Raw genomic sequence first — 9,746 nt, 5'->3', positions numbered from 1 at the left:
GCCATGGCTCCAGCCTAACCACGGCCACCGAGCCCACCTCATCGCCCCACGGTGTCTCCAAGGGCCGCCGTCGTCCTCTCCCTCGTCTGGCGCAACCCGTTGGAGACCGGAGTCACCGCAACGCCCCCCCCCAACGCCGCCGTCTTCTTCCTCTGCTCCGACAAACGTCGCTGCCGTTCTTCTTCATCTCCGTCGACGCCCCTGCAGCTACTAACCCATTCACCGGCCATCGTGCGTGCCGCTAGGTGAGCTGCCTCCCTCCTCCGCCCTCTAGCTCCCCTAGCTCGCGCGGTAACTAGCTCGTCGTCGTGCCCGGGGTCCGGTCGCCGCGGTGTACCTCGCCGCCGTGGACCCATCCGCCGTCACGCTCGTCCGAGCTCACCGTTGTGCTCCTAGGGTCCCTAGGAGCCCAACGCGCCTACGAATGCTCCCTCCCGTGCCTCCTAGCGCCGTCCCCGATGAGCGCCCGAACGCGTCGCCGCCTGCGCTCGTCGCCGGCGTGCCTCCGATGACCAAATGGTCACGGGACAGCGCCCGTTGCATTCGCCACCTGACGCATGCCTCGCCTGGCCTCTCAGTTCGCTCGCTAGCGGGCTGCGTCGAAGTTTCCTCTTGCGTCCGACTCCGGCCGTCCGCCGATAAGCTCGCCGCACTCGAATCCGGTCACCCCTGCCGCCACAATCACCACCGTTGGCCGCGGCACAGCCGTAGCTCTCGAACGCGCCCAAAAACTCGACGAACGGTGCCCTGTAGGTGTTTTCCGGCCACCTCCCGAGCCGCACCGCTGCGTTTTGCCTCGCCGGCGTAGTTCCGGCGCCGTCCGCCGACGTGGCTAGGCGGGCCCCACCCCTGGGTCACTGCCAGCGGACCATGGGGGCCCCGTTGACTGGGTTGACCCAGTCAACTTGCTGACTGGGCAGCCCAGTGGCACTGACATGCGGGCCCCATGCCATAAATAAAAATAAAAACAAATAGATAAACTGCTAATTAATTAAATTTGTTAATTAAAACATTAATCTCTCACTGACTGCTAGGGCCCACACACTAATTAACCCATTTAGTTAGTTTTAGAATTCTGTTAATGTCCCTGTCAATGACATGTGGGTCCCACTGGACCCACCTGTCTGGTTTGACTGGTCAACTGACCAGTTGACCTGCTGACATCACTCTGATGTCATGCTGATGTCATCATTCACTGTTTTGGATAATGTTGGAATTAAATAACTAATTAAAATCAGAAAATGAATTAAATCTTTAGAAAATCATATCATTTAATCCGTAACTCGGATGAAAATACTTTCTACATGAAAGTTGCTCAGAACGACGAGACGATTCCGGATACGCAGTCCGTTCGTCCGCCACACACCCCTAACCTATCGAACTCGCAACTTTCCCCCTCCGGCTCCTCTGCCCGAAAACGCGAAACACCGGGAATACTTTCCCGGATGTTTCCCCCCTTCGTCGGTATCACCTACTACCGCGATTGGGAACACCTAGCATCGTTACTTGTCATGTCATGCATTGATATGCATTTGTTTGCATTGTATTCATTGTTTCTTCCCCCTCTTCTCTCCGGTAGACTACGAGACCGATGCTGCTGCTGCCCAGTTCGACTACGGAGTTGACGACCCCTCCTTCTTGCCAGAGCAACCAGGCAAGCCCCCCCCCCCTTGATCACCAGATATCGCCTATTCTCTTCTATACTGCTTGCATTAGAGTAGTGTAGCCTGTTACTGCTTTCCCTTGATCCTATTCTGATGCATAGCCTGACATTGTTGCTACATCTGTTGATACCTTACCTGCAATCCTAAATGCTTAGTATAGGATGCTAGTTTATCATCATTGGCCCTACATTCTTGTCAGTCTGCCTTGCTATACTATTGGGCCGTGATCACTCGGGAGTTGATCACGGGTATATATTATACATACATACATACTATACAGATGGTGACTAAAGTCGGGTCAGCTCGAAGAGTACTCGCGAGTGATTCACGGATTGGGGGCTGAAAGGACCTTTGTCCCGACGGCCCTCTGTGTGGATCTTTGTGCCGGAGCGACAGGGCAGGTTGAGACCGCCTAGGAGAGAGGTGGGCCTGGCCCTGTTCGGCGTTCGCGGACACTTAACACGCTTAACGAGATCTTGGTATTTGATCTGAGTTGGCTACGAGCCTATATGCACTAACCATCTATGCAGGAGTAGTTATGGGTATCCCGACGTCGTGGTATCAGCCGAAGCACTTCAGACGTCAGCGACGGAGCGGCGCGCGCCGAATTGGACTGGAACGCCACTAGGCTAGGTCTGCTTTCGGCCGCGTACGCAACATGCAGGTGTGCTATGGGCGATCGGCCCAGACCCCTGTGCGCTTAGGTTTAGACCGGCGTGCTGGCCTCTCTGTTGAGCCTAGGTGGGGCTGCGACGTGTTGATTTTCCGCGGCCGGGCATGACCCAGGAAAGTGTGTCCGGCCAAATGGGATCAAGCGTGCTGGGTAAGTTGGTGCACCCCTGCAGGGAAGTTAATCTATTCGAATAGCCGTGATCTTCGGTAACAGGACGACTTGGAGTTGTACCTTGACCTTATGACAACTAGAACCGGATACTTAATAAAACACACCCTTCCAAGTGCCAGATACAACCGATGGTCGCTCTCTCTCAGGGATACGAGGGGAGGATCGCCGGGTAGGATATGCTATGCGATGCTACTTGGAGGACTTCAACCTACCCTCTTCTGCCTGTTGCAAGACGAAGGTGACCAGAAGCGTAGTCTTCGATAAGACTAGCTATCCCCCTCTTATTCTGGCATTCTGCAGTTCAGTCCACTGATATGGCCCTTTACACATATACCCATGCATATGTAGTGTAGTTCCTTGCTTGCGAGTACTTTGGATGAGTACTCACGGTTGCTTTCTCCCCCCTTTTTCCCCCTTTCCTTTCTTTCTGGTTGTCGCAACCAGATGCTGGAGTCCAGGAGCCAGACGCCACCGTCGACGACGACCCCTACTACATCGGAGGTGCCTACTACTACGTGCTGCCCGCTGACGACGACCAGGAGTAGTTTGGAGGATCCCAGGCAGGAGGCCTGCGCCTCTTTCGATCTGTATCCCAGTTTGTGCTAGCCTTCTTAAGGCCAAACTTGTTTAACTTATGTCTGTACTCAGATATTGTTGCTTCCGCTGACTCGTCTATGATCGAGCACTTGTATTCGAGCCCTCGAGGCCCCTGGCTTGTATTATGATGCTTGTATGACTTATTTATGTTTTTAGAGTTGTGTTGTGATATCTTCCCGTGAGTCCCTGATCTTGATCGTACATGTTTGCATGCATGATTAGTGTACGATTGAATCAGGGGCGTCACAAGTTGGTATCAGAGCCGACTGCCTGTAGGAATCCCCCTTCCACACTCCTTGGCCGAAGTCGAGTCTAGTCACTACAAAACTTTTACTAACATGGCTGTGAGCCTTACGGGCCCACGTCGCCATTGGGTGGTACTAGGATCTTTTACTCCTCGACCTTTACTCTGGGACTCTGAATTCTTTTCTACTCGAGTTAAACGAATTTACTAACTATCACTAGGATCCCGTGACCCCATTCACCCCAAAGTTGGATAAAGCCATAGTATTCTTTGGAATAGTATTTTGGACGATTTCCACACTGTCATTGACTCCCTTAAAACATCTTTGTTTTCAGATGGAACCCACGAGGCAGGTCGTCCGCCACACGACGGCCATTGGTGCCTCGGGATCACCTGTCGTGCTAGCTGAGATGATGACCTATCTAGGTTATCGCTGGCACCCTGAGTACACCGTCTTTGAGGAGTACCAGGACTTTAACCAGGAGCAGTACCGAGCCATCGTCCACCTCTACTCTCGGGAGTATGACTCCACTACTGTGCTACACACCGCACATGGTGTTGGGGTGACTATCGATATGGCAGTCCACGATGCTGCTCATGCTGCTCTAACACGTCTTCGTGGAGAGTATCAGGCATTGGACACTTCCCCTTTCAGGCACATTCCTATCGCATCTGACGTTGGTGCGGAGGGATACTACACTGCCGCCTACTCCACCGTCACCCGAGAGCCCTTCCACCATCAGCGCCTGGTTCTGCATGCTGATGGGCTGGACCGAGCTAATAGAGCTCTTCGCCACGAGTTGTACACCACTCGTCAGCACCTTTACAGGGCTCTGACGCTGTTGCACCCCTTTGTCCGGTCTGGACAGCTGCCGCGTTCTGCGATCTACCCAGCCAGGACCGTGATGCCCCACGGTGTCGGATGTCCAGAGGTGGGAGGCTACTCTCCCGCACTTGGTCCTCTTCTGCCACCTGAGCGTTGGGTTCTACACCAGAGTATCCGCGCCCCCAGGCCACTGACGTGGAGGACTATCCTTTGCCTCACTACCAGCTGTCAGGTTACAGCTACCTTCACAGTACCTCCTGGGACTGATGTAGTCTTGCTCATTAGTATTAGATGCATTCGCGAGCCTGCGTGCCGCCTATAATGAATTAGTCTATGTACTGAACTCTGTGTACTGAGCTCTATGTCCGACCCCTTTTGTAAGTTATGCCGACTATCTATGTGGTATTTGTCGTGCTCCTTTCATTATGCATGTTTCATCATGAATGACTCTTGTCTATGCAAATTTCTCAATACTGAACTACCCCTGTTATATATTAACAGGATGGTTAGACCAGCTGGTCGTGGTCGTGGTGGCAACTTCCCACCACCGCCTGAGTACATGGCTGGTATGATCCAACAGCTTGAGATGAATCGCCAGTTCATGGAAAACATGATGGCTCAGTTTCCTCGCCCCAATATGAACCAGCATCCAAACACAACAACTCTGCAGGATTTCATACGCCTCAACCCAAGTGTGTACCGCAGCTCAACCCAGCCGCTGGATGCTGATGACTGGCTCCGTGACATCACCTATGAGATGGAGTCTGCTGATGTAGCCCCTGCCAGCTATGTCACTTTTGCTTCCTTCTTTTTAAAGGGACCCGCAGCGCAATGGTGGGACAGCCACAGGCGTACTCTGCCAGTTGGGACAATCATCAACTGGCCAGACTTTCAGGCTTCCTTCCGTGCCCGCTTCATTCCTCAGGGAATCATGGACAGGAAGAAGCGTGAGTTCCGCAACCTCACACAGGGCAACAAAAATGTGGAAGCTTATCAGCGGGAGTTTCTGGACTTATCCCGCTATGTTGAAGAAGACATTGCAACTGATGCTCGCAGACAGGAGAAGTTCCGTGAAGGCCTTCAAGCTGACATCAAGCTCGCACTTCTAGTGCATGACTTTGCCGATTTCGCCACCTTGGTGAACAAGGCCATCAATGTCGAGACTGGTCTGCAGGAACACCAGAGCTCTCAGAGGCGCAACCGTGGCACGGGCTCATCTTCGGGCCCGCCCTCGCAGAAGCGTAAGATATGGATCCCGAACAGCATGTACCGTCCAATTGCACCTGCCCCAAGGCAGTCTTATGCTGCACCTCGTCTGCCGGCTGCTCCAACTAGGCAGCCGAGGCTTCCAGCTCCACCACCCCAAGCTCCTGTTCCTACCCCCGAGAATGGGTTGTGCTTCAGGTGCGGACAACCAGGGCACCGTGCTAGGGAATGCAACCAGAAACAGAATCAACTGGCCCTTCCAGCAACTGGCCGTGGGAACAACCAGGCCCGCAACAACAATGCCAAGTCTTATGGCCGTGTTCATGCCAACCACATTGATCTGAATGAAGCTCAAGACCAGCCTGCTACTGTGATGGGTACACTCCTCGTAAATTCAGTACCAGCATCCGTTTTATTTGATACAGGTGCATCGCATTCATTCATGTCAGAAGATTTTGCATACAAGCACGATGTTAAATTTGAGCAGATGAACACTTCGGTAGTGGTAAAAACCCCCGCGGGACAATGTCAGACCTCCATGGTTGGCATTAACGTCCCTGTGGAAATCGAAGGGTTGGAGTTTCGTGCCTCGCCCATTATACTAAAATCGTCTAACATTGACCTCATTCTGGGAATGGATTGGTTAAAGGCGCATACTGCTTCTATCGTTTGCGCCACTAAGACCGTCCATCTGCTACACCCTTCTGATGAAATAATTAGCTACGATGCTCATCTGGTTCGGAATGCCGAGGCCAGGCTTCATGCCTTAAACGCATTGAACGCTACACCACTCAAGGGCATTGAAAACATTTCCGTCGTGCGTGAATTCTTAGACGTCTTTCCTGAAGAACTCCCAGGGATTCCCCCTGCTAGAGCTGTGGAATTCGTCATCGACTTGAAACCAGGCACCACTCCTATAGCCAAGCGACCCTACAAGATGCCGCCGCATGAACTCCTTGAGCTTAAGGAGGAAATCGATAAATCTCTTCGAAGTGGTTTCATTCGCCCAAGTTACTCTCCTTGGGGAGCACCTTCTCTCTTTGTCAAGAAGAAAGATGGGACAAACCGATTGGTCCAAGACTACCGTCCTATAAACCAAGCTACCATTCAGAATAAGTATCCTCTTCCTCGGATCAATGATCTGTATGATCAATTGGCTGGTTCATCAGTGTTCTCTAAACTCAACTTGAGGTTGGGTTACCACCAGATCCGTGTTCGTGAGGACGATATCCCCAAGACCGCCTTTGTGACTCGTTATGGTTCATACAAGTACACCGTCATGTCTTTCGGCTTAACCAATGCTCCAGCCACCTTCTCTCACCTGATGAACTATATATTCATGGATTACCTCGACAAGTTCGTCGTGGTTTATCTGGATGATATTATGGTATTTTCCAAGAACGAAGAGGAACATGCTGAACATCTTCGCCTCGTGCTGGAAAAGCTACGAGAGCATCAACTTTATGCCAAGTTCTCCAAATGTGAATTCTGGCTTCCCGAAGTAACCTATCTTGGGCATGTCATCTCTAAGGATGGTATTGCTGTCAACCCTGAACGAGTTCAGGCTATTCTCGATTGGACTCCTCCGAAGAACGTTAAGCAAGTCAGAAGTTTTCTCGGTCTCGCCAGCTACTGCCGTCGATTCGTCGAGAACTTCTCCAAGATTGCCAGGCCTCTGACTAACCTATTGCATAAGGGCGTCAAGTTCCAATGGACAGATAAATGTCAGGAAAGTTTCCAGGCACTCAAGGACAAGTTAGCTTCTGCCCTAGTACTAGCTCCTCCTGATACTAAGGAGGACTTCGTCATTTACTGCGACGCTTCCCGTCAAGGACTAGGCTGTGTCCTAATGCAAGAGCGCAAAGTGGTTGCTTATGCCTCTCGGCAATTGCGCCCTCACGAAGAGAACTACCCAGTTCACGACCTCGAACTTGCTGCTGTCATTCATGCACTGAAACAGTGGCGACATTACCTTCTCGGTAATCGTTGCGAGATCTTCACTGACCACCAAAGTCTGAAGTATCTGTTTACTCAGCCAGACCTGAACCTCCGTCAGCAGAGATGGATGGAGACTGTTGCAGACTTTGACTTGGGTATTTCCTATACACCAGCCAAGGCTAATGTAATGGCTGATGCCTTGAGCCGCAAGTCTTACTGCAACCACCTCCAGGTTCACAAAGTTCAGCCCTCACTCGTTGAAGAATTCAGAAAGCTGAACCTCCATATTGTTCCTCCGGGTGCACTCACTCCCCCTCCTCCGGAGTTACGCAAGATGAACCTCCATGTTGTTTCCAGGGGTTCTCTCAATACCCTGGTTGCGAAACCAGATCTTGTGGACACCATCAAATGGATACAGAAATGTGACGATGAAGTCGAGAGGATTAAACGTTATCTCGCAGAAGGAAAGCCCTCATTCTTCACTGTGGATGACGCAGGCACCCTATTCTTCAAAGGTCGCCTAGTGGTACCGAGTAAGAGGGAAAACCTGAATCTGACTCCAAAAGTTATGAAAGAAGCTCATGATACGCCTTTGTCTATTCATCCCGGTAGCACCAAGATGTACCAAGACATTCGTCAGAGATTCTGGTGGTCTAACATGAAGCAAGACATTGCTCGTTATGTTGCTGAATGTGACGTCTGCTGTCGTATCAAAGCAGAACATCAAAGGCCTGCTGGAACTCTGCAACCTATATCTATTCCTGAATGGAAATGGGACCATGTCGAGATGGACTTCGTTACTGGATTTCCCAAATCGCAAAAGGGTAATGATGCTATTCTTGTCGTCATTGACCGACTTTCTAAGGTTGCACATTTTCTGGCGGTCAAAGAAACGATCACTGCTAGTCAGCTTGCAACTCTCTACATGTCCAGAATTGTTTCGCTTCACGGTATTCCACTGGTTATCAGTTCAGACCGTGGCAGTTTATTCACTTCAAGATTCTGGGCAAGTTTCCAAGAAGCTATGGGCACTCATCTGTCTTTCAGCACTGCTTTTCATCCTCAGTCACAAGGGCAAGTTGAACGCGTCAACCAAGTTCTCGAAGACATGCTTCGAGCTTGTGTTATTTCCTTCGGCAAGAAATGGGAGGAATCTCTCCCGTATGCTGAGTTCTCTTATAATAATAGCTATCAAGCTAGTCTGAAAATGGCCCCCTTCGAAGTGTTATATGGACGAAAGTGCCGAACCCCTCTGAACTAGTCAGAAACTGGGGAACGTCCACTCTTCGGTCCGGATATTATCCAACATGCCGAAGAACAAGTCCGCATTATTCGCGAGAATCTCAAGACTGCTCAGTCACGTCAAAAGAGTAATTATGACCGTCATCATAAAGACATGGTCTATCAACCTGGCGAAAAGGCCTATCTTCGCGTTACACCAATGAAGGGTGCTCACCGCTTCGGGATCAAGGGCAAGCTAGCTCCTCGCTATATTGGCCCATTCACTATTCTGGAAAGGCGTGGAAAAGTGGCATATCAACTAGAGCTTCCGTCGAACCTTTCTCAGGTTCACGATGTGTTCCACGTGTCGCAGCTCCGTTGCTGCTTCAAGGACCCAATCTGAGCAGTGGATCATGAAGTGCTCGAATTGCAACAGGACCTCTCCTATAAAGAGCATCCGGTCCGCATTCTCGACCAAGCTGAACGCCGCACATGCCAGAAGGCGATCAAGTTCCTCAAAGTTCAGTGGTCGCACCATTCTGAAGATGAAGCCACTTGGGAACAAGAGGATCGCTTGCGTGATGAATACCCCGCACTGTTTCCTTCTACCTCCTAAATCTCGGGACGAGATTTCTTGTAGTGGAGGAGATTTGTAACGCCCGGATAATTAGGCTACAGTAAAACTCTTCTAATGATGCCATGTCATCAGCGTTACTGTGGCTAACCAAGTGTTAGTTCAAAATCATTGCTAATTCAAAATATGAATTAGTGACAAACACCCTAAGTTTTCAAAAGTCAAAGCAAAAATGTTCGGGGTTTGCCAAATATTGCACTGGTAATTATGGTGAAGCAAACACCATTTTATAAAATGCCTAAATGCCCTAAAACTAAATAAAACAGAAAGGGAAAATAAATAAAAGAAAGAAATTACAAAAAAACAAAAAGGGGGGGGGGAAGCCCCCTGGACCAGGAAGCCCAACCCACCCGCACGGCCACCGCCCAACCCCCCTGGCCCGCAGCCAGCCTGGCCGGCCCAGCCGGCCCAGCTCCTCGCCCCGCACCCCTCCCTTCCTGTTCCTCGGACGCGCGCCGCTACAGGGCGCGGTCGCCACCGGACCCGCTCGCCGGCGACGGGGGAGGATAAGGCCGCCACGCCCCCCTCTCGGCCTCGTCAGATCCCCCTTCCCCCTCGCAGATATTTTCTCC

The sequence above is a fragment of the Triticum dicoccoides genome, chromosome 7B (assembly GCF_002162155.2).
Source record: "Triticum dicoccoides isolate Atlit2015 ecotype Zavitan chromosome 7B, WEW_v2.0, whole genome shotgun sequence".
NCBI classification, from domain to species: Eukaryota; Viridiplantae; Streptophyta; class Magnoliopsida; order Poales; family Poaceae; genus Triticum; species Triticum dicoccoides.
The sequence above is the reverse complement of the archived record's forward strand: the minus strand, read 5'-3'. Positions refer to the sequence as shown.